Source organism: Leptodactylus fuscus, chromosome 4 (genome assembly GCF_031893055.1).
Source record: "Leptodactylus fuscus isolate aLepFus1 chromosome 4, aLepFus1.hap2, whole genome shotgun sequence".
NCBI classification, from domain to species: Eukaryota; Metazoa; Chordata; class Amphibia; order Anura; family Leptodactylidae; genus Leptodactylus; species Leptodactylus fuscus.
The window spans coordinates 157,707,328-157,733,087 of NC_134268.1; positions in this window are offsets into that span (position 1 = coordinate 157,707,328).

Here is a 25,760-nt window from a genome sequence, read left to right on the forward strand (position 1 = left end):
AACCCGTTCACAACATCAACTGAAGTCCAGAACACTCTCAGTGAAGTAGGTGTATCTGTCTCTAAGTCAACAGTAAAGAGAAGACTCCATGAAAGTAAATACAAAGGGTTCACATCTAGATGCAAACCATTCATCAATTCCAAAAATAGACAGGCCAGAGTTAATTTTGCTGAAAAACACCTCAAGAAGCCAGCTCAGTTCTGGAAAAGTATTCTATGGACAGATGAGACAAAGATCAACCTGTACCAGAATGATGGGAAGAAAAAAATTTGGAGAAGAAAGGGAACGGCACATGATCCAAGGCACACCACATCCTCTGTAAAACATGATGGAGGCAACGTGATGGCATGGGCATGCATGGCTTTCAATGGCACTGGGTCACTTGTGTTTATTGATGACATAACAGCAGACAAGAGTAGCCGGATGAATTCTGAAGTGTACCGGGATATACTTTCAGCCCAGATTCAGCCAAATGCTGCCAAGTTGATAGGACGACGCTTCATAGTACAGATGGACAATGACCCCAAGCATACAGCCAAAGCTACCCAGGAGTTCATGAGTGCAAAAAAGTGGAACATTCTGCAATGGCCAAGTCAATCACCAGATCTTAACCCAATTGAGCATGCATTTCACTTGCTCAAATCCAGACTTAAGGCGGAAAGACCCACAAACAAGCAAGACCTGAAGGCTGCGGCTGTAAAGGCCTGGCAAAGCATTAAGAAGGAGGAAACCCAGCGTTTGGTGATGTCCATGGGTTCCAGACTTAAGGCAGTGATTGCCTCCAAAGGATTCGCAACAAAATATTGAAAATAAAAATATTTTGTTTGGGTTATGTTTATTTGTCCAATTACTTTTGAGCTCCTAAAATGTGGAGTGTTTGTAAAGAAATGTGTACAATTCCTACATTTTCTATCAGATATTTTTGTTCAACCCTTCAAATTAAACGTTACAATCTGCACTTGAATTCTGTTGTAGAGGTTTCATTTCAAAACCAATGTGGTGGCATGCAGAGCCCAACTCGCAAAAATTGTGTCACTGTCCAAATATTTCTGGCCCTAACTGTAGGTGTTCTTTCTTATTGATTCTTTCTAAATTTAGCTGATGGATTGAGGGGTGTAGTTTTTTGGTCTGTGGGAATATTGATACTGATGATATAGAAGGCTCCATCCAATGCATAACAGTTCTACTGGAGTACAGTGTTTTTGGTGAATGTGATTTTAAGTAATCTCATCTACACATTTCTGAAAAACGCTGCGGAAAGTCACATACATGCATGTTAATGTTAGCTGCGAAATATGAGTATTTTCTGTATAGATTTCATTGAGAAAGATAAAAAGCACAGGAAAGTCCTCCAGAAACTCAGTGAAAAATGCTCAGGGAAAAAAAAAATCTATGCATTTTTATTTCCTTTTTTCACCATGTTTTTTTTACTACATTTAATCTTGTATATCTTCATTGTGTGGTCTCAACTTCAGACCACACAATGCAGAAATGCAACATCATTTGGAAATTATATAATAAAAAAATAAACAAGTATTGCTTTGTTACTTAAAAGTCTGAACTATCATAATATAATGTTATTAATAACACAAAAAAATGCAATGTACAAATTGTGTTTTGGTCACCTTGCGGTACCTTAAGAATGGCCCTGCTCAGTACGTGAAAAACCACGAAGGCTAGGGTCACATCTGCATTTGGGTTTCCACTTGGGACGCCCCAAAGGGAAACCTAATCTGCATAAAAAAGTGGATCCCCACGGAATCCCATGGACCCCATAGACTATAATGGGGTCCGGGTGGTTTCCGTTCAGTTTCCGCCCAAAAAGGGCAAAAAATGCGGAGAGATAAAGCGATACGTGCAGCATTTTTCTCTCCACATTTTTCATGCAGAGTATGGTACAGAATCCTCATATGGAGTACAAGTGCTGATGTGAACCAAGCCTTAGTTTCATCAGTATCTCTTCACTGCCCGCATGATGACATGTAAGCTACGTGGGCAGAAATGATATACAGCTGTAATGAATAAATGTTTCACTCACAAGTGATAGCAACAGTGGCCTGGAAACTGAATATAGTTATAGCCACATGTACGCGGTGTGGCACAAATTAAGGTGACGCTCCCCAGGAGGAGTGCCTAACAAATTGCTTATTATATGCATATGCTGCAATAGGATTTAATTAGACATTCTGATAGGTTTTATTTCTTTCTATTCAAACTTATTGGTAAACCAGACTTTAGAATCATCTATTGTGGCCGCATTATTACTCTTCATACTTAAGAGTATATTAATAGACAGCGTATAATATCTGTACGTTCAAGGCTATCATAGCAAGGAAGTCACAGTAATGATGTCATCTTTGGAAAATGATACAGAAAAACTCATCCAGAATGCGGTTTGACAAACAAAATGTGTTATTTTTAACAAAAAAGAGAAGGAAAGCTTTTACTGCAGTTCTCACTTGTGAACTGAGTTCCAAAAATATCCCAGAATTACAAATGACATGAATCAAAAAGGAAGTTTGGGCATCAGAAACAGTGTACTGCCGATCACGATTACCGGAGCCATGCAGACTGAAGTGCATTAATGGATTGTATAGTGCTGTATTCCTGTGGTTAAGACAGGGTGCTAGCTGAGATTACAGTATGTACTTATCTCGCCACATGTACAGTGCATTCCTATATAACACGTAGAATTGTAATGCAAAAAGAACCTTATTAACGGTACAGCAAAACACAGAGTATTGCAATGCTGAGCTTCTCTGCATAGAAAGTGGCTTGTGACCAAAGATAGGGACCTCTGTGCTATACTAATACAAAGAAAGGAATGAAACCAAAACTTCACCTTCAAGGACTAGACAAATGTCACGTGGGTCAGGCCGGTGTTGCGACGTATAACACAGGTCAACAGCATTTTTGGGGCCAAAGATATTTCAACGAATTTAGGGTAACTTTGGGGTGCTGATTCTGAATATGTCATCAGTTTTGCCAGATTGGCTCAAGTTTTTGAGATTTGAGATTCCATGTTAGGATACTCCCATTTTTGTTTCTTATGCTTATTGAATCCTTGCACTTGCACTGCACAGAAATAACAGTCATCATGATGATTTTTTTGCTCTCTCCACACCATTGGAACACCAAATTTGAAGCTTTTTCTTTGTCCTTTGCTCCATTTTCGTAATAATTCGATACATGCTTTGCACACTATGTGTGGTGCCCAAGACTTGTCTTGGTCCCCAAGCATAACCTCAAAATAGGCCAAATACACTTTTTTTATGAAGTCTGTTATGTTTCTTCTATGTTTTTGCAGTGTATATTCACCACAAATGTAACAGAATGAGTCTGGATCGTTAAGACAACTTCTTCTTGATGAGTTCATGCTTTTCACTGGAAAACAGACAACAACATAAAGTTAGTGCAAAAATCAAGCTATGAACAAACTTTTAGAACACTAATTAACAAAAAACTATATTGAGAACTGCTCAGTTCAAGTACTAATCCAAAGAAATTAATGAGATGATGCGTCGCATTTACCAACAAGTGCTATAAATAAGATACCAAAAATCTCAAAAACTTGAGCCAATCTGGCAAAACTGATAGCATATTCAGAATCAGCACCCCAAGAATACCCCAAATTCATTAAAATATTTTGGACACCAGTAAATTTTTTTTTTTTTGTTGACCTGTGTAATGGGTTAGGACTAGAGATGAGCGAACACTATTCGAAACAGCCGTTTCGAATAATACGCTCCGATTGAAATGAATGGACGTAGCCGACACGCAGGGGGTTAAGCGGCCGACTGCCGGCAAAGTCTGCGTGCTGGCCGCTTCCATTCATTTCTATGGGAGCGTGCTATTGAAAACGGCTGTTTCGAATAGTGTTCGCTCATCTCTAGTTAGGACCAAAAACAACAGGGAGTTGTGGGCCACTGAAAGGACCCCAGAGTATAATAGTTTGTGGATGTTGTCCCTCAAAAATTTCAGGTTGCTGTGAAATTTTGCAATAATTCGGGTTCTGCCAAAATGTTTTGCAATAATTGAAATGAACACTGTTGAGCCATAATACTGAGTGGATGGGCCGCTATATGACAGTATTCTGTGTGGAGGGCTCGCTGTGTGATATTATACTGTGTGGAGCGGCCACTATGAAACATTATAATGTGTGGCGGGGCCTCTATATGATATTATACTGTGTGGAGGGGCCTCTATATTTACACATTTACTGTGTGGAAGGGCCACTGTGTGATATTATAATGTATGGAGGGCCCACTATGGGACATTATAATGTGTGGAGGGGACGTTGTGTAATATTATATTGTGTGGAGGGACCGCTGTGTGATATTATACTGTGTGGAGGGGCTTCTATATGACATTATACTGTGTGGAGGGGCCGCTGTGTGATATTATACTGTATGGAAGGCCCACTATGGGACATTATAATGTGTGGAGGGGCCACTATATGACATTAGATTGTGTGGAAGGGCCGCTGTGTGATATTATACTGTGAGCAGGGCCTGCTGCAGAACATAATATTGTGTGGAGGGGCCATTACATGACATTATACTGTATGCAGGGGCCGCTATGAGACATTATACTGTAAGGAGGATGGCTATAGCACATTATACTGTGTGATGTCAACTTTAGGACATTATAGTGTGTGTAAATGGGATGCTATCTTTTAGAAGGGGCCAAGTCAAAAGTTTGCTTTGGGGCCCAGTCTTTTCTAGTTACACTCCTGGCTGCCCCCTCTTACTACCGACCACAACTGGGTGAGAAGTGTGATCAATGCTGTTAAAATGCATAAAACTTAAAGCAATAATATAGACGTAATGTGGAATTTTATAAAAAGTACTATACATTGCAAAAAAAATCATCCCACAAAAAACAAACTTAGGACAAAGTTTGGACTCAGAATACAACAAGCACCTTTCACCACCTCACCTCAAAATGCAATGACTATATATTAGAAACATCCCCAAAAGACTTGCATTGCATTAATGAGTTCTGTCAGATACCATGCAGTGGAAAGCTTCTTCCAAACTGCTCAGTTTGTGGTTTTCACTCTCTGTCTGAATTTCTAAAAATCCTTAGCAACCCCTTTATTTTCCCAGCAGTTACACTACGCCAGCTTATTATCAGACTCACTCCGACTTGTAAAGAGACTCATTCATATAATAGCATAACAAACACTTCACTATACAATTCCCCAAATTGAGAGTTAAATTTGCTTCTCATCAGATCATTCCATATTATAGCCAAATTATTTATAGCGCATGTGAGTCCAAGTTTTTAAAAATCTTTTTTGCACTTTCTATATCAGATAGTCCACTGATAAGAACAGCCCCTAACCTTGATCTTAATCGAAAGGCCAAGAAGCAATGATTCCAGGTTTTTATTAAGCACTGGTTTAACTGCCTGTAATGTGGTCGCTTTGGATGCAGCTGTGCCCTCTGGCACATGCATAGCGGAAGACTATTTTAAGTTAAGAGGGTTCTTATCTTTTTTCCATTGCTCGGGCACACGCTGACAACATTAATTCCTGGAATTTGATTTCAAGTTCTACGTACAAGATAACAGAATTTCAATGGGACCCAGAAAAATGAGTTAGATAAGGAAGTAGACAAAACTATACCAGAATGATCATGTGCATAACGTCCGTCATTTGTTATAATTCTACTAATTCTGGAGACAACCAAACAATATACATGGCTATCTCCGATAGTCCCATAAAAGTTAATGGAGATGCAGTATACCTAGTCCACAGCTGCTCCATTCAGATGGAGGTGCCAGGGCTCATTATTCTCATGATCGGTGGTGGTCCCAGTGGTCAGATCCCCAATAATCTCAAACTTATCATCTGAATTGGGGATAGCTTGCAAATTTTGCAGATTTTGCCTTTGGAATGTAACCAGTTTACTCCATCAGTTACGTTGTAGCTTTTTATGACGAAGCAAATAAAAGCTATATTTTATACTTACTCTTGAATCATCGTGGATCCTTCCTGGTAGATGTTGGATTTTATCTCCTTTTTCTAACTTTCAAATACTCATTTAATAGCAATTCGCAACAAATGTATATTATGAATTTGTATCTGTCTTTATTATACACTATCAGATGATCTAACAATTATAGTCTATAATATATGGAACAGAATATTAGCAAAGCCTTCTTTTCTGCAGATTAAGAATTCAATCAATGTGTTATTATTTTACTACTACTGCTACTATTTATATTCACTCTCTATATATAGTCTGAACTCTGTTTATGACATCCAGCCAATAGGGGGCTCTACGATATCTAAAATAGACACACGAGAACGACTTTCTATTTTCTAAGCTGATGTTTATCTCACTCCTACTACATCTATATAAAGCACTCTAGAATTGGGGTCAATCTCCAATGGGCCTATAAATAGGTATTAACTATTAAATAGCAAGGTCATACTTTGGCCAGAGTCATCTTCCAGTATATGAGTAAACAGGTCATAGCTGGGTCACATGAAGGATTCTAGTTATGAGCGAGGTTCCCGGCTAAATATAAATGGGGAAGGCATGCTTTAAAATACATTCCATAGTGGGGTGGTTCTCTCTACAGTACTGAGCGCAGATACTTGCCAGAAATTTTAGAAGATCATTTATTCGATGAGCTAATTCTGTCATGAGGGTACCAGCAGATCTCTCAAAACACAGGCACTTTGCCAACCACTAGATGACATGTGACCACGTTGTACAGAGTTCCAAACTGGTAGATGTAAGCCATCTAACTACATTCGCTGCAGCCATCTTCTGTTATGTCAATCAATGTTTTCTCTTGTATATTTTATTTAACACTACCTACATTTTATGCATTTTACATATTTTACAATGCTCGATGACTGCAGTAGCTGAAGTTTGTACAAAAACATGAATTTATGGTTCACTGACATGGTAAATAAACTCAGGATAATATATCTAAAATTATAATTTTAGATTCAATACACTGCACTCATTTTAGTGTGCAGATCCAAAAATTGAAATTTTATAAGATGTACATTCCAATACTACAAATTATTCATGCATGATGCTGTTTTTGGAACAGGAACGCACAGATTAATATTTTGTTTTGTAAGGGTATGTTCACAGCATGTAATTCTATCCTTAGCAAATCAGATTTTTTTATGATAATGTATTGCACAAAGTGTTACCCCAAACTGCGATGCCCCATGTTAATTCTCTCTATTGCAATTCTATTATTAGAGAAACATTCACAGTCATAAATAACATGTTGCGGATTCTACAGCTGGTGTTATGTTCATTATTCCACATAGATTTTCCATGTAAAGAGGGTATAAAATACATGTACATTGGAAATAAGTAGAATGCTAGAGGATTCTATCAGGACTTGAAGGAAATCTGCCACCAGATAATGCGACCCAGCCACAGTACATTGAAGAGAATATTATGCTGAGCTTTATAATACCTATAGATAGCTCAAGCAAATGAGGCTCATGCCTTCAAGGGCTGTGTATTCAGGTTTGAAAAACAGAGGCTCTGTCATGCCCCATTGCCTTTCAGCCTCTTTTTCATATAATTTTTTTAATGGCTTTTTCAAGGCCATTGCATCTATTGGACTTTCCATAGGTTTGATGGCGGACAGCTTAACATCCTCTACAATGCACTGAGGTGGGTTTGATATTGAGTTTCCTCATGATTGAATTTTAAAATGTACCTTTGTATATATCTTAAGGAAATATGTTTACTTCACTTTTCAAACAGACTTACTTTTTACACATTAATAATCTATAGTGGTGAGGGGGGATAGAAAAGACACCCTATGTAATTGCTTCTATATTTGTAGATAAGAGGCCACTAGTACACAGAATGAAGCAACAAAGCAATTATCCCGTTTGCAGGAGACTCCTACACCTCTCCTCCCTGCTCCACAGTGTTGTATGTGTGAAGCTGAAGATGGAGATGAATATAATGTAAACAATCAGTCAGATTGAAGATAAGGAGATCTTCTTAAGATATATTACAGTTTATCAATTTCACCTGCATTCTTATTTATAAAAAGTTGTTAAAGGGGTGTTTCCATGTCAGTCTTTCAGCCAGGCTGTTTGCACTGCCTGCTTCTCACGTCCTTTATTTCTCTGACCCCTCCTCCCTCTTGCTGAACGTACACAGAAGCTTCTGCAGGTCAGATAATATGTAGATTAACGTGCAGAACAAAGTATTATCTATGTGTTTACATGGAGAGATAACTGACTTGGATTTATCAGATAACTGCAATTATCTGAATGGAATGTCCTACAGGCAGGAGCAGTGAGTGAGTGATGTCACGTGTCTTACAGGTCCGTAGTTATGGTAACGCAGTATAAACAATGGAGGGAATAAATTCACATACCAGGCAAACAAAGCAGAGTTTCTAAAGCAATATATTTAGGAAAAGGCTTAGATAGATAGGATCATTGAGATGGGACAACCCCTTTAAGCTTTAAGCATTGAATCTGTGTCTACAGTTTGATAGAATTATCGATGTGTGAACATGGCCCAATGATATCAATATAAAGTAATGTGTCTAAGATGGCTCGGGCACAATATGGTCCAGACTAACATGAGATTTAGAATACTGAAAGAAAAAGCTAGGAGAGCTGGTGTATTTGATGCCAAATGGATATGTTCACTTGGAGCAATTCGGATCTGATTTGAGGCACATTGAATGGGAGGCCAATTTTTTTTCTGCTTGCTGACTTTTTTTTTTTCCTAGGCCTGGTTCACATCTGCCTTTGGCTCAATCCGTTCCCCTTGCCGAATGAAAAATGCGGAGAGAAAAGTCCTCTAAAAACGACAGAGTCCACTATAGTCTATGGGAGTTCATGGCATTCCTAAGGTAACTGCTTTTTTATGCAGATTAGGTTTCCATTTGAGCAGTCCCCAAGTGGACCCCAAATGGAAATCCATGCACAGATGAGATCCGGGCCTTAGAAAGAAATCATAGCTAATAGATTCTGAGGCGTAACTTGCAGTTCCTGGGAACAAGTTCTAAATGTGTAATGGGAACCCATTTAACTTGTACAATCTATAATGTCTTCATTATTCTAAAATAATTTTGGGTCCCCTCAGGCTTCAGTTGCCCAGTAGCCATTTCTACCTCTATATCCCTATGGTTACACCCCTGCAGAGCTTGTTTTCGTCTATACAATAAGAATGGTAGGAGTGCTAAGTGTGTTTTCAATATTAGATATCCTTTAGTTGTACTATAGAGCTGGAGCCACATGTTGTTTCCAAGATACTGGTTGGAGATCATTACTTTAAAGGCGTATTGCCATCCCAGCCAATGTGTTAACAAGGGTTCACCTCAATTTCATAAAATAGGATTTATGAGTCTCTACAGTATTTCTAATATTAACATTTTATTGTTCTTTAGATTTTCTGTCTAAATCTAAGTTGAAAGTGTGACTTATCCTGAACTAAACTTTGTTTCCATTAGTATAAAAACAAGAAGTTTAAAGGCTTTCTGGAAATAATTGAAGACAAATCCTTGATCTCCTACACGGTGCATTTATATCTATCAATATTTTAACAGAGCATAGTAGAAGTGCTAAAAAGGTTTTTACAAGAGAAGTGAGCTATGAAAATCAGCCGAGGCTTGTAAATGAAGTGTGAAGACAGAAAAGCAGCATATCAATAACTGAAATCATTCCCATTTCCTCCCACATATCAATGCAATTCTTAAAGCATGTTAGGGTAGAAGTTACAGCAGGGAAAATTATTAGACATTTTCATGATAAGTAGACGCATACATACAGTACAGTGTTTGACTTAGAAATAAGGGAGATGCCTGGGAAGTCCAATTAGAGCCCTTTTGAGGAACTTAATACTACATTAGGAATCTGTATTATGATCAGCTACATCTACTTATTGTCTGAATTGCTTCCCTTATGGGAATCCTTTTGAGTAATAGTATTGGGCATCCTCTGAATGGCCATCTTGTACTACCTACAATGTTCAGGCACAATTTACGTATGTTCTATGAAAAAAAAGAGCTAAAACCAAAATAACATTTCATGGCTGAAATGAAAATGCCTTTCTCTACAGGAGGTTAGGATTACAGAAAAAGCCTATTGGACTATTCTACGCTATATCCTTAAATCCCATAGAAGTTCATAGAAGTTCCAAAGTGATTTTTCCAAAAGCCCTGTTCATATCTATGGAAGATATAGAAACAGAGTAATTTAGTCCTTTAGACGGTTTCCATAATCCTGGCCACCACTATGACTATAAATGGCCTTTCTTGCCTCAAAGATACAACCCTCAGACTGTATTCTTTCTAGTAATACTCTTATGAATTCAATGAAAACAGTCAGCATTTTGATGTGGAGGAGTCAGAGATGGAACACATGACTGGTGGTGGCAATAGTAGTTGCAGGGAGTTGGATTATTGGTAACCATGGTATGGGGAATTATGAGGAGGATGAAAAACTGGGGGAGGATGAAGAACCAGGTCTGGGTCCTGGTGGTCCTGGGACTCCTAGACTTGAGGAGAAGAAGCACTTTGTTATGGGTGTAGAGAGGATGTTGATATTTCATAACCAGGGAAAAAGGATGACACATATATTGGAGTTGATGATGAATATGGTGACCATATTGACCAAGACCAACCATGACAGGTTACATGTTTCATTACTTACAGTCCTATGAAAAAGTTTGGGCACCCCTATTAATCTTAATCATTTTTAGTTCTAAATATTTTGGTGTTTGCAGCAGCCATTTCAGTTTGATATATCTAATAACTGATGGACACAGTAATATTTCTGGATTGAAATGAGGTTTATTGTACTAACAGAAAATGTGCAATATGCATTAGACCAAAATTTGACCGGTGCTACCCACGCATTTCTACAGAATTACATTGTTTATTTCTAACATCATGTATAGACTCTATTTGAAACTGAATCTTTAAAAGAATGAACTACTTCTGTTACCACTATCTACTAACCAACCTAACCCTGATATCTCCATTTAAGTCTGTTCTTACCATAACACAAAGGCAGTACACCAACTGCCTTGGGGTTAAGTTTGACTTTGACCTATCCTTTAACCAATATATCTAATTTCTCAAATGCCCATGCCACTTGCACCTCAAAAACATCTCCAGAATACATCCTTTCCTTACCATGGAAATATCAAAAACACTTTTTGTCTCTCTGATTCACTCGACTTGACTACTGTAATCTGCTACTAATGAGTCTTCCACCCCCTAAACTTTTTCCTCTGCAATTTATTCTCAATGCAGTAGCCAGACTGATTGTGACATCTCTGCCTGTTCGGGTCTCTGCACCGCCCTCTGCTCGCATGCTGCGGAGCAGGAGGCATGTGCAGTTTGGTTCATGGCTTAGGGTTTTTGGTCGCACTGTGTGTACACGGCTCTACTGCTGTGATTGTATTTGCACCACACCCGTCTTCTGCCCTTGTTTGTCTCTTCTCCTCTAATGGTTAATCTGGCCTTGCCCTGTGATTGACAGCCTGCCTTCCTGTCAACTCCATGGGCGGGTTCTTCCTCCCTATATAGCCTTGGTTCCCATTCACACCAATGCTTGCTATTGCCTTGCATACTTGCTCTTTACTGTCCCTATTTTTGCTTGCATTCTAATCCTTGACCTTTGGCTTTCCCTACTGACTATTCTTTTGGACTTTGATTTGGCACTGCATTGCTCAACTGTTACCGAACCCTGGCTAGCTGACCTCCCATTGTTGTCGTTTGTCTTGTCTACGTTTTGTGTCTCACCTATACAGGTAGGGACTGTCATACAGGTAGGGACTGTCTTCGTAGTTGCCGCCTATTACGTAGGATAGGGCCTGGCAATAGGAAGGGAAAGTTGGGGGCTTCAACTTAGGGCTCACTGTCTGTTGTGTCCCGTTCCAAGGTTCAAACAGTTACTGTGGAATTGCTGTCCAAGCAATTCCCTTACACTGATCTATCAATCTCAACACTATACCAATGCTTCCAGTCTGTACAAGTCACTGCATTGGTTAGCTATCCACTGTAAAATACTAAACAAATTTATCACCCTAATCCAGAGGAATAACTAGTGTGGGCCCAATTTATGGCCACCAGAAACACAAATTACACATTCAACTGCATCCATGTCTGCAGGACACGGATGCAGTTGAATGCATGGTAGAGGAGGAAGCTTTTGGCTTCCTACTCTACTGTTAGCTTATTGGAAAGCCTACTAAGAGTCCAAAGAAATATCTATGTAAGGGGGTATCAGGGGCTCAATTACAACAAGGAATAGTCAAGTAGACTATGCCATCTTGATAGCACCATTACTCTGTCCTCCTCCTCCTGGACCTCGCCTCTGCCTTTGACACAGTCAACCACTCCCTATTGTTAGAAATTCTCTCATCCCTTGGTATCTCAGACCTGGCCCATTCCTGGATCTCCTCCTACCTCACGACTGCACATTCAGCGTCTCCCACTCGCACACCACCTCCTCACCACACCCTCTCTCTGTAGGTGTCCCCCAAGGCTCCGTCCTAGGACCCCTCCTGTTCTCCATCTACACCCTTGGCCTGGGCCAACTCATAGAATCTCATGGCTTTCAATACCATTGCTATGCCGATGACACCCAAATATACATCTCTGGACCAGACATTACCTCCCTGCTGGCCAGAGTTCCAGATTGGTTAGCAGCTGTAGCCTCCTTCCTCTCCTTCCGCTTTCTCAAACTCAACATGGAGAAAACGGAGTTCATCATCTTCACAACATCTCTTATGGCCCCTTCACCTGACCCATCTATCAAAGTTAATGGAACCACAATTAGCCCTGTCCCATGGATCCGATGCCTTGGGGTAACCCTGGAAAACGACCTATTCTTCAAGTCACACGTTCAAACCCTCAACAATTCCGGCCGCCTCCAACTCAAGAACATCCACCGAATCCGCTCCTTCCTCACCCCTGAAACCACTAAGATGCTCGTCCAGGCCCTCATAATCTCCCGCTTAGACTACTGCAACACCCTCCTCCATGGACTCCCAGCAAACACCCTCGCCCCCCTCCAGTCCACCTTAAACTGCGTTGATCGTTTAATTCACCTCACCCCCCGATCTTCATTGGCTGCTCCCCTCTGCCAGTCCCTCCACTGGCTACCCATAACCCAGCGAATTGAGTTCAAGCTACTAATGTTAACATACAAAGCCATCCACAACCTGTTCCCTCCATATAGCTATGAACTAATCTCCCACTACCTGCCTACACGTGACCTCAGATCCTCCAATGACCTCCTACTCCGCTCTGCTCTCATCTGCTCCTCACACAACCGTCTCCAAGATTTCTCCCGTGCATCCTCCATACTCTGGAACTCCTTACCAAAACACATAAGACTGACCCCCACAATCACAGACTTCAAGAAGGCCCTGAAGACTCACCTATTCAGGAAGGCCTACAACCTCCAATAACACTATCACCGCACTGCCATCTGAACAGTCTCCCCCTTCTCCTTCTGTCTCTATCCCCTTCCCTCATAGATTGTAAGCCCTCGCGGGCAGGGTCCTCTACCCCACTGTGCCAGTCGGTCATTGTTAGTATTATATCTATATTAAGTGCTATATAAATAAACAATAATAATAAAAAATAATAATAATAATTTAACCACTGAACTCTTTATTCATTATAATAACGGACTGAGAGCCTTCAACATTTACACAACTGACAGGCCATGATGGGCCCTTGACAATATGCAGTCCTAAACTTTATAAACCAATTAACAAAAGGACACAAATAGGGTGTTATTAAAAATAGAGCAATTGAGCAGTACGAGGGGGGACCCAAAAGTTTCCAGAATGAGGCTGCTGCACTTGCAGTTTTCGTAGTAAGCGATTCTGCAGCTAGTTATTTGTTCAACCACGCCTTCTCAGTCAGTGTGCCATGCGGCGTTGATGCAGAAGGTTTCGTCTACCCGCAGTGAATTTTCTTGCAAGAGCTGTTTTGTCCAGCCGTCGTTTTTCTTCATGGAGAAGTTTTATGAGCAGCGCGGCTGTGAAGTTTTGCTTTCTACTCGGGAAAAAAGCATCGGAAACCGTTCAAATGTTGAAGACTGCTTACAAGGATTATACTATGTGTCAAGCTCAAGTTTACTCGTGGTTCACCCGCTTTAAAAATGGTGAAATGTCAATTGATGATCAACCGCGTTCTGGACGTCCGTCAACTTCCCCAACGGACGAAAGTGTCCAAAAAATCAACTAACTCATGCGTGAAGATCGACGACGAACCATTGAGGAACTCGATGAGTTGTCTGGAGTGAGTTGAAGCTCGATTCAGCACATTTTATCGGAGGATTTGGGCATGTCACGGGTCGCTGCAAAGTTTTTGCCGCAGCTCTTGACTGATCAACAAAAAGAGTGTCACATCGAAACATGCCCTGCCATGAAAAAACATGCCGAAACTGACCCAGAATTTTTTTCTAAAATTATTACTAGAGATGAGTCTTGGTGCTATGCTTACGACGCGCAAACCAAACAACAATCCAGCCACAGGAAGACGCCATCCTCGCCCCGTGCCAAAAAGGCTCGTCAAGTGAAGTCTAATGTGAAGACAATGGTCATTTGTTTTTTCGATGCAAAAGAGATTGTGCACTCAACCAGGTTTTCTACTTGGGGGTTCTCAAGAGGTTGCGCAACAGTGTGCGGCGAAAAAGGCCCGAAATGTGGCAGACTGGTGATTGGTTTTTCCACCACGACATTTCCCCAGCCCACACTGCCATCTCGATGACCACTTTCATGGCAAGAAACGACATGGCTGTCTTTCCCCACCTACCCTATTCACCCGATATGGCTCCCAGTGACTTTTTTTATTCCCACAAATGAAGAGGAACCTCAAGGGGAAGCGTTTCGCCGACGTGGAGGAGGTGAACAGGAAAACGACGGAGGCGCTTGCGCACATCAAAATAGATGAGTTTAAAAAATGTTTTGAACAATGGCAGACGAGATTTGACAAGTGTATTGCCGCTAAAGGAGAGTACTTTGAAGGATATTGAAGTAGTTTTGTACAAAAAAATAAATACACGCTTCAAAAACAACTTTTCTGGAAACTTTTGGGTACCCACTCGTATTAATTTAGGTGGTATTCAGAAAATATTGATTTCAGGGGATGTATGGGGCATTATTAATTAAGAATTACTATTAATTAAATAAAGCACACTGGAGCATTATTAAATTAAAAAGGAAAATGGGGGAGTTACTCATTTCCAGGTATTTTTATATTATATACTTTATATTTGGGGAAGCAGCATGATAGGGACACTTTGTAGGGTGCAAAAATGTGGGTCGAGCGCATGGAAAATTGAGGCACTAAATATGTCTGTGTTGCAAACTTTACAGAGAGATGTCACAGCTGGAAGTAGTGGTCATGACTGTCTGGTCCAGACTAAGGAGATGAGAAGTGTGAATGATTACAGTCAATACATCACCTATAAGTCACAAAATGTTTCCTGTACTATATTCACCTTAAAGGTCTGCAAAGCCCTGTATAGAGCCGGTATCTACTACTATATAGTTACCATGTAGTGATAATATCAGCATGTCTTTGTGAAGTACATAGATTGTGAAGTAGTTTCCTGTCTGCATGTTCCGTGCGGAGATCTCGCGGCAAGCACACAGATCCCATTATAGTCTGTGGAGATCTGTGAGCTTTCACTGTACACCGCTTGCAAATGTGTTCAGTAATCTGTTCAGGGAAGGGGCTCCCCACCGGGGAAGATTTATAAAAACTGTCTTAGGCTAAGGCCCCATGTAAGTTTCCTCTGCGGACTTTCTGCTTCCATTATATATATGGCGAAACCACCAGCATTTCCGTAGGTATAACTGATATGTTGTGATTTGCAAAACCACAACGTATTTTTCCGCAAGGTGTGGACAGATTATCTAGAATCCCATGCACCTTGCAGTGACTGTATACCGCCGTGTTCTTTGCGTTTTTTTATCATGATATTGTAGCTGGTCAAGGTTATATTGTAGCATAAATACAAAAATCTGAATAAAGTCCTTGTGTTATATTCCAGCATACCCAATAATTACAGCTTTGCAGATGCTGGAGTGTGATTCTTATGCACAGCATATGAAGAATGTGTTTAATTAGGTCAAAATGTTGCTTCGACTATAGCTTTTCATTCTCTCTCTCATTGACTGTCTGCTAGAATATGCTGGCATCTTATAAATAAATGATGGCAATAATAATCTACTAATAAAAATGCCACCGCACACAATAACATGGCTCTATTATATCCTGCAGAGTAAAGTGATTTATCACTTTCCTTTAGATATTATCAGTTATTACACGTAGTCGCTAGATATTCAATGAGGTCAAAGGACAGACTGAAAGATCTACTTTGCACACTTAATAAATGTAGAGGTGAAATGAAAATCGTGATTCTAGCAGAGCGCCGTATGTAAATTATTGTCAGTTACCATTGCGGCTTTCAGTAATTTAATTGTCTTTAATATATTTTGTTACCGTGTTTTGCATGTTCCTGAAATGATATAGAAGAATCAGGACTATATTACTGTATTAATCTAAGTAGGAAGGCAGTGCACAGTGATTTGCATGTCATTTTCTGTAATATGTGTTATGGCAAAGCCAAGAATGGAATGAGGTGAAAGTCAGTGATAGAAAACCACGGGACATAGTAAGTGAAGATCCTAAACTTCATTGAAGATGTATTCAAGAAATATTGCATCAATAAACACAAGGTATAACAGTTATATCACTATATGTAATATCATAAAAGGTGGTGCATATAGCGGCTAATTGTATATAACATCGTAGAAGGTGATGCATATATTGGCTAAAACGAATGAATTTGCATATTAGATCATAGAGAATGCTGCATATAATGGCATATTCCATAGGTCGTTGCATCCAATGTATTATAATAGGATCAAGAGAAATGTTAAATACAGATCAAATATACAATGTTTCGGCCTGGTGTGACCTTCTTCAAATAGAGCTGTACAGAATATTTTTCTGCTGGGGTGAGATGAGAGACAAACAGAGGTTACAATAACCAATATGTAATGTAATATGTAATGATTAGAGATTTGCGAATACCGTTCGATCGTGTAGGTATTCGATCAAATATTACGGTATTCACAGGGGTGAACCTGCTCCTTTCGTCGCCCGAGCGAACTACAGAAAGCCGCCCCCCCCACACGCCGGGAGGAGGGGGCGGAGCGGGGGTGTGGCTTAGCAGAGGGGCGTGGCTCCTCGAAGGGGGCGGGGCTTGGCACCGTTCACCGGCAGAGAGCAGGCCCGGAGACTGCCTGCGCTCTGCCTGAGCGTGAGGGGAGGCTGCTGGAGCAGCGCTGCTCCAGTGGCCTCCCCAAACCACCGCTCGGTGATAAGCCTTGTCCTGGACTGGCTTAGGTTAGCAAAAATGCCGCCCTCCCTGAGGCCCTGGCATAGTGCCGCCTGAAGCGCTCGCTTCAGGTCGCCTCATGGGAGGTGCGGCACTGGGTATTCAACATATTCGATTTCAATCAAATACCACGCAGTAAGCGCAGTCAAAATTTGAATCCCCTCCCACCTTCCCTGGCACTTTTTTTGCACCAATAGCTGTGCAGGGAAGGTGGGAAAGGAAGCAGGAAAACGTAGGCATCGAAAAAAATAGGAAAAGTTATTGGCTGGCTAAATCAGGTGACCTTAGATCTATAAGAATAGTGGCAGCCATATTGGTGTCAGATGCGGTTTGGTGAGATAGGGAGAGACATCGTAGTGAGGCTCAGACAGTGATTAGCTTCTGCTAGGCAGGAAAGCTGAAAACAAACTGCTCTTTTTCAGAGCTACACTGCAGGAAGAGTATATAAACCTCCAGTATATACACTCAACCTGCCAAAACTTCACAAAAGCCCTTTTTAGGGCTCAAATTGATTACAAGTGGTATACACTATATACCTGTCCCATAGGGGTGAGAAGAAAGCTTAACACTGTCATCACCTGTACACATCTGAAAATGCGTCAGAGTATCACAAAGGGACGGGGATGTGGAAACTAAGCTGGGGATCCAGGCCGCAGTCAAACTACTGCGGATCCAATGGCTACTGGAGAGGGGCAGCCAGCAGTGACCTCATCCACAACGTCAAGCGGGGTGCAGGGTACCCTGCTGACGAGGCCCAAGCACCAGGAACCGATGCTACAGTGGATAGTGGATATTGCTTGCAGTCACTACCTCCACGCATGTAGTAACACAACAGTGTGCCTCTCCTGGCGATGCAGTGACTGTGGACCCGCAACCAGCATGTCCCGTCCTCAGTGCTAATGACGAGACACAGTTTCATGTTTCTGTGCCAGCTCACAAGTTCCTCGTCCTCCAACACCACCACCATCACCGTTAAAAACTAATTAAAATAATCCCATTAAGGCTCACCCCAAGGGCCTTACAAATGTTTTAGGGCTCACCCCAAGGGCCGGATAAATAATTTTTTAGGGCTCACCCCAAAGCCCTTACAAATAATGTTTTTGGGCTCACCCCATGGGCCTGAAAAATAATTTTTTAGGGCTCACGCCAAGGGCCAAATACTAAAACTCTGCTGATTAAAGGCTCAATTCACCCAAAGGGCATAAGACACTGCTGGTTAAAGGCTCAACTCACCCCAAGGGTCAAAAAAATTGCTGGTTAAACGCTCGACTCACCCCAAGGGCCAATAACTAAAATTCTGCTGTTTAAAGGCTCAATTCACCCCAAGGGCCAAAAACACTGCTGGTTAAAGGCTCAACTCACCCCAAGGGCCAAAAACATTGCTGGTACAAGGCTCAACTCACCCCAAGGGCCAAAAACATTGCTGGTAGAAGGCTCAACTCACCCCAAGGGCCAAAAACATTGCTGGTACAAGGCTCAACTCACCCCAAGGGCCAAAAACTAAAACTCTGCTGTTTAAAGGCTCAATTCACCCCAAGGGCTAAAAACACTGCTGGTTAAAGGCTCAACTCACCCCAAGGGCCAAAAACACTGCTGGTTAAAAGTTCAACTCACCCCAAGGGCCAAAAACACTGCTGGTTAAAGGCTCAACTCACCCCCAGGGGCAATAACTAAAACTCTGCTGTTTAAAGGCTCAATTCATCCCAAGGGCCAAAATCACTGCTGGTTAAAGGCTCAACTCACCCCAAGGGCCAAAAACATTGCTGGTACAAGGCTCAACTCACCCCAAGGGCCAAAAACATTGCTGGTTAAAGACGCAACTCACCCCAAGGGCCAATAACTAAAACTCTGCTGTTTAAAGGCTCAATTCACTCCAAGGGCCAAAATCACTGCTGGTTAAAGGCTCAACTCACCCCAAGGGCCAAAAACATTGCTGGTTAAAGACGCAACTCACCCCAAGGGCCAATAACTAAAACTCTGCTGTTTAAAGGCTCGATTCACTCCAAGGGCCAAAATCACTGCTGGTTAAAGGCTCAACTCACCCCAAGGGCCAAAAACATTGCTGGTACAAGGCTCAACTCACCCCAATGGCCAAAATCACTGCTGGTTAAAGGCTACACTCACCCCAAAGGCCCAAAACACTGCTGGTTAAAGACTCAACTCACCCAAGGGCCAAAAACTAAAACACGGCTGGTGCACGGCTCAACTCACCCAAAGGGCCAAAAACACTGCTGGTGCAAAACTGAACTCACCCAAAGGGCATAAAACTCTGCTAGTGCTCAACTTACTTTTTTGATGATACAAGCACTATATGACCGTTCCACCAAGGCTCAACTCACTTTAAGGGCCTAAAACTCTGGTGGTCCAAGGCTCAACTCACTTTAAGGGCCAAAAACATTGCTGGTACAAGGCTCAACTCACCCCAAGAGCCAAAAACATTGCTGGTACAAGGTTCAACTCACCCCAAGGGCCAAAAACATTGCTAGTACAAGGCTCAACTCACCCCAAGGGCCTGAAGCTAAGTTTGGGAGGGCTCACCCCAAAGGCCTGAAAAGTAAATTTTTGTATGGCTCAGCTTAAGGGCGGCCTCTAACTTAATTTGGAAGGGCTCACATGAAGGGCCAGAAAAGTAACTTTTGGAGGTCTCACCACATCACACACACACACATAAACAATGACAGTTAAGGGTGGGGGCTTTTGGATTTCCCATTGCCTATACCATCTATGGTTGTCATGGGCAACATGATTTAAAGGGGTGCATCCTAATGTTCCTTTAGCTTAAAATTTGTGTTTCTGTCCATACTAATGTAGAGGAAAGAAGGTTTCCAAGTATTTTTCCACTTTCATAGAGGTTCTATTGAGTGTGGAAAGTGTCTAGTTGATAGGCTGTGATAGTGGGGTAATACTGGGACTTGGGCATGTTAGATGCCCCCAGACATGCTTCCCCTGCTGTCCCAGTTGCATTTCAGAGGTGTTGGCATCATTTCCTGGTGTGTCATTGTGGACTTGGTAACTCTCCTTAGTTGAATTTGGGTTTCCCCTGAAACAAGCATTTTTTCCCCATAGGAGACTATAAATTGGATTCGATATTCGGTCAAATTTTGAGGGTCTACTCGAAACGAATAACGAATATCGAATATTTCACTACTCGCTCATCTCTAGTAATGATTAATACAGAAAATCAAGTGAAGGGCCAAATTTTTGTTGGCAGTTGATATTTTTTGCTAAAGAAGAGTGTAATACAGATCATGTACAGAGTGTCTCAATAAATACCTGTATAGGATAGTTCATTGGGTCACTGGCCCTGGAATTGTCACTATTAAACTTATTGAATCACCTACTATGTTAGATTATTACAAAAAATTACTATAACACAAATGTACAAAAAAAACATGATGGATTCACCTTGCTCCTCATATTAACCCCTACTTAGTGCATATAGAAAGTATAACTTGTCAACGAGACCTCATGTGAATCCATTATTTTTTTTTACTTTAAACAGGACATTTTGCAAAAGTCACCCCCAAAATACCAAAGCTACGGTGCCGCAACAAAGCGTTTTCAGCCACAATGCTGAATGTGGTAGGGCCACACGGTGGCTCAGTGGTTAGCACTGCAGCGCTGGAGTCCTGGTGTTCAAATCCCGCCAAGGGCATAAAACCATCTGCAAGGAGTTTGTATGTTCTCCCCGTGTTTGCATGGATTTCCATCCCATATTCCAAAGACATACTGATAGGGAAAAAAAAATGTACATTGTGAGCTCTATGTGGGGCTCACAATCTACATTTAAAAAAAAACAAAAAAAAAAAACAATGGTGAATGTGGCTATGCCGTGGCCAGAACATTTTGTGAGATATTTCTGATGCTGTTACTATGTTGGCAGTAATGAGAAATAGTCCATAATGAACTCGTTTTTCATTTGCGTAGATGTGAAAGCACCAGCAGGCCAGCAGTGAGTGTGGCATTGCTACAGCCACAACTCTGTGTTACTGAAACCTATAGCTAGCCACACACAAGATATTGGGCAGACATCCAATTGATGATTGGATCAGACATATGAGTGACCCAATATCAACATTATTAACAAGAATGGCCAATCGCTGTACAATTTAGTTGTTAAAAAAAATAGTTGACTGAAAAAGTCAGACATTTTAGTCACTGAAAATCTAGTTTGTATGACCAGCTTTAAGTGAAAATGTTATCCTATTGATTAAATGCACAATTATTTTTCTTTTAAGTTGTAAGCTAAGTTTTTAGCACTTATTAATAGTAGAGATGAGCGAATACTATTCAAAACTCTAGTTTCAAATACCTCGCTCCCATAGGAGTGAATGGGAGCGGGTGAACTGCAAGGGGCTAAGCGCTGGCCACCAGCGCCGGCCGGCGCGCGGCCGCTCCCATTCATTCCTATGGAGCGAGGTAATCGAAACTGTAGTTTCGAATACTATTCGCTCCTTTCTAATTAATAGTTGAATCTTTGCCACGCTACTGATTCCAGCGCAGTTGGATTTTTTTCTCTATCTCCCACCATTCCTAAGCTACCAATGCAGTTAGTTTTGGTATCTGGTAAGTTACTTAATCTATGTACTGCCATGTGGGCAGTGTCAGGCAGAAACCAGCAAGTGGGTGTGATTCGGACCACCAATCAGAGGTGGACAGTATCATAGCTCAGAATCACAACCCTGCTCCTGCCTGACAGGCACCAAAGTTAACTGTAGTCATTGCTCAAGAATGGTGGGGATCCACTGTGCCCCTGCTGTTTTATTTATTAATTTTTTTAATAGGCTCACTGCTATTACTCACTTACTGTTGGAGTAACCCCAGCAGGTAACAGGCCCTAATTACTTACCGGTGCCCGTCTCTGCTACTGCCACTTCCGGTTTCCCCTCTGCCCTCCAGGAGGCCCCAGTGGCAGTGACGTAATATAGGACGCACGGAGCCCCCTAGAGGGCAGAAGGGGAAGCAGAGGGGGCAGTGAGAAGTCACGGGGATGGGTGAGTAAGGTGAGTAAAAATAAAAAAGTACTATTTACCTCTCCTGGGCTACAGTAGGACTCCCTACGGTCTTTGGACCTCTTTAATGATGCCACAGCCGTCAAGTGGGTCAGGCCAACATCTCAATGCATAATGACACCAGCATTAACATCTGTGATACCATTGAAAAGGAGACACACATGAACCCAGAAAAGGTAAATAACTCAGTTTTTTTTATGTTCGTTCACCACCCTTGAGCCTCAAATCATTATATTCTGGGGTCTGAAGAGACACTCATCCATAATAATAGTTTGTGGGTATTGCACATTATTCTGTGAGGAGGGGCTGCTATGGGATATTATATATTGTGTGGAGGGGCCGCTGTGTGATATTATACAGTGTGAAGGAGCTGTTATAGCACATTCTACTGTGTGGAGAGGCTGCTATAGGACATTATACCTGTACTGTGTGGAAGTGCCACTATGGGACATTATATTGTCTGGAGGCCATTTTGGGACAATATAATGTGTGTAAATGGGGCCTTATACCATGTGGGGGCCAGGAAAGGGCTCTATGTCGTGAGGAGGTGGAGGAGGAAAATGTAAAATTTGCTATGAGGCCCAGTTTTTGCTAGTTACGCCCCTGGTGGGCGCTACAGAAAAAATTCTAACTGTGTCAACATCAGTGGAGAAGCACCTATTAAATGTTGCAAAGAACAGGACTTACCGGAGGTAGTGAAAGGTTCTCTTTATGTATCACTTGGGACAATGGTTTTCTCATTTGACATTTCTCCATCTCCAGCTGTTTGCTGTTTTGGTAGCTGCTTCTTTGGGTCTTACATATTTCTATTGCCGTAGAAGACAGCTGCCTTTGCAAAGAACAAGATAATGGCAAACGAGTCTGTAATATACGCAAGATATCTTTCTAAAATGACACAGTAAATAAGATCATGACTTTCTACCGGATGAAAACAAATAAGAAATAATAGAGAGTACTCAATATTGATATAACCTCCGTCGTTCCTGGAAAGCTGGCAGGCAGGATCTTGCACTATAGTTCAAGGCTGTTTTTAACTTGGATGATTACACTATTCAGATGCTGAATTCACATGCAGATAAAAGGCTCTTGGAATTTCTTTTACATTTTCCTACATAGTTTTACTTTCAAAGCTCTTCTCTCCTGGGAGTTTTAATTCACCAAAGTTATTTACTAACATTTACAATAAAATCATTACATGGTTTAAAGGATTTTTCTGGCCACAATATGTAATGGTAAGTTGATTGGATAAGTCATCACTTATTACATCTAATGACTACTGATCCAGACAATGGAAAGGCCATAGATACAGTTCAGGTGCTGCTGTATATTTTATAAGTGCACAGCTCTACTCCCAACCTGATGCTGACCTTGAGAAGTCTAAGACCTCATTCACATCTCAGATCTGCGTCGGAGTCCACGTGGGGACCACCCAAATAGACTACCGAACGCTTGATAAGGGGTGTGCAGTAAAAGCACACAGATCCTATAGACTATAATGGGGTCTGTGTGCTTTCCGCATGGTCTCTGAATGAGTCATGTGGACAGAAAAGTAGATTGTGAATGTAGCAGGACACTGATAAATTAGGAGCCCAGCTTGGTCTTCCAGCAGATTTCTCGGCTTGAGGTGGAAAGCCAGGATGAGATACTGGGATTCCGGGAAGAAACAATCTTATACACACAGACAAGAACAACTAAGATATAGTAAAACCTCAATGGGCAAAGAAATTTATCAAGCTCATGAAAATACTTGAGTAGGTTCACACCCAGGTCATAGTCAGACATGGTGAGTTTGTTGAGGAATTTCTGGGCAGAATTCACAACACAGTGCAATACAAAACCCTTATTGACATACAGTATATTTTCACTGTGCATAATTGAGGACAAGCCAATATCTTGTTGCCTATTGGCAATGAATGTCCCTACTTCCACCTATTGAACAAGATGAAAACATAACATTTAATAGTCTCCTTAATAACAAAACACAATGAAGATTAAAAGTAAGAGGCTCGCAGTAATCACTAGTGCTCATTGAATTCAATATAAGTAGTATCAATGGCTAGTGAAATGCACTAACATATGAAGCTCCAATACCAGAGCAAAATGGAATAGATATATTGTATATCTGTATATTAATAAAGGGGCGTTCACACTACTGCCGCTGTCTGCCCAGGGGTTTCTGTTCTAAACCACGGGAAAACTGGACAGGGGACAGCTTGCTGGCGGTCAGTTTTAAAACCCATTCATTTGAATGGGTTTTTAAAGGTAACCCCAGTGTCTGTATGGAAACGGTTTGTTTTCTACAGACACCGGCGGTTATCTTTAAAAACCCATTCAAATGAGTGGGTTTTAAAGCAGACAGCCGACAAGCCATCCCCTGTCCAGTTTCCCTGGAGTTTAGGGTGAAAACCCCTGGGCAGACGGCAGTAGTGTGAACTCCCCCTATCAATGAGAAGTGATGCAGTGTGGTTGCAGGTCACACTGTACTGTGTATAATTGTGGTATAGTAATGGGACAGAGAACATATCCAGGCAAAGATGGGTTGAATCCAGGACAAACCTCCCACTGACCGGGACCATGGGACACGACCCTGAATCCAGGACTGTCCCGCAGAATCCGGGATGGTTGGGAAGTATGGTATTAGCCATCACTATGGCTACTCATCATCTCATAAACCTAACAGCGCAAGCTGTCAGCTGTTATCCTCTTCAGTTGCGGAGTTCTTGAGAGGACCGGGAGTTCCTAACAGAAGTTAAGTGCGGATGCCATTTTATGTTGACATGAACCACATGGTACAGAACAGTACAGTGTAATACAGCGGCCTTACTTTCTCTGGCTCAGCGGTCCTGCTACTCCTGTCTCTGCTGTCCTTCCCTCACCCTGGGCCCTGCAGATGTCACACAGCCTTCACAGATAGGACCGACATACTGTAGCTCTCTACTAGGAGATAGACAGGAGATAGACAGGAGATAGGAGATATGCTTGTCCTCCTTCAAAACAACATCACCCTCCATGTCAATTCTCTTACTACTGAGCTTCAATTTAATATGGATGAATTTGGTTCTCAAACTGATCATATTGAACAATAGAGATGAGCGAACACTAAAATGTTCGAGGTTCGAAATTCGATTCGAACAGCCGCTCACTGTTCGAGTGTTCGAATGGGTTTCGAACCCCATTATAGTCTATGGGGAACATAAACTCGTTAAGGGGGAAACCCAAATTCGTGTCTGGAGGGTCACCAAGTCCACTATGACACCCCAGGAAATGATACCAACACCCTGGAATGACACTGGGACAGCAGGGGAAGCATGTCTGGGGGCATAAAAGTTACTTTATTTCATGGAAATCCCTGTCAGTTT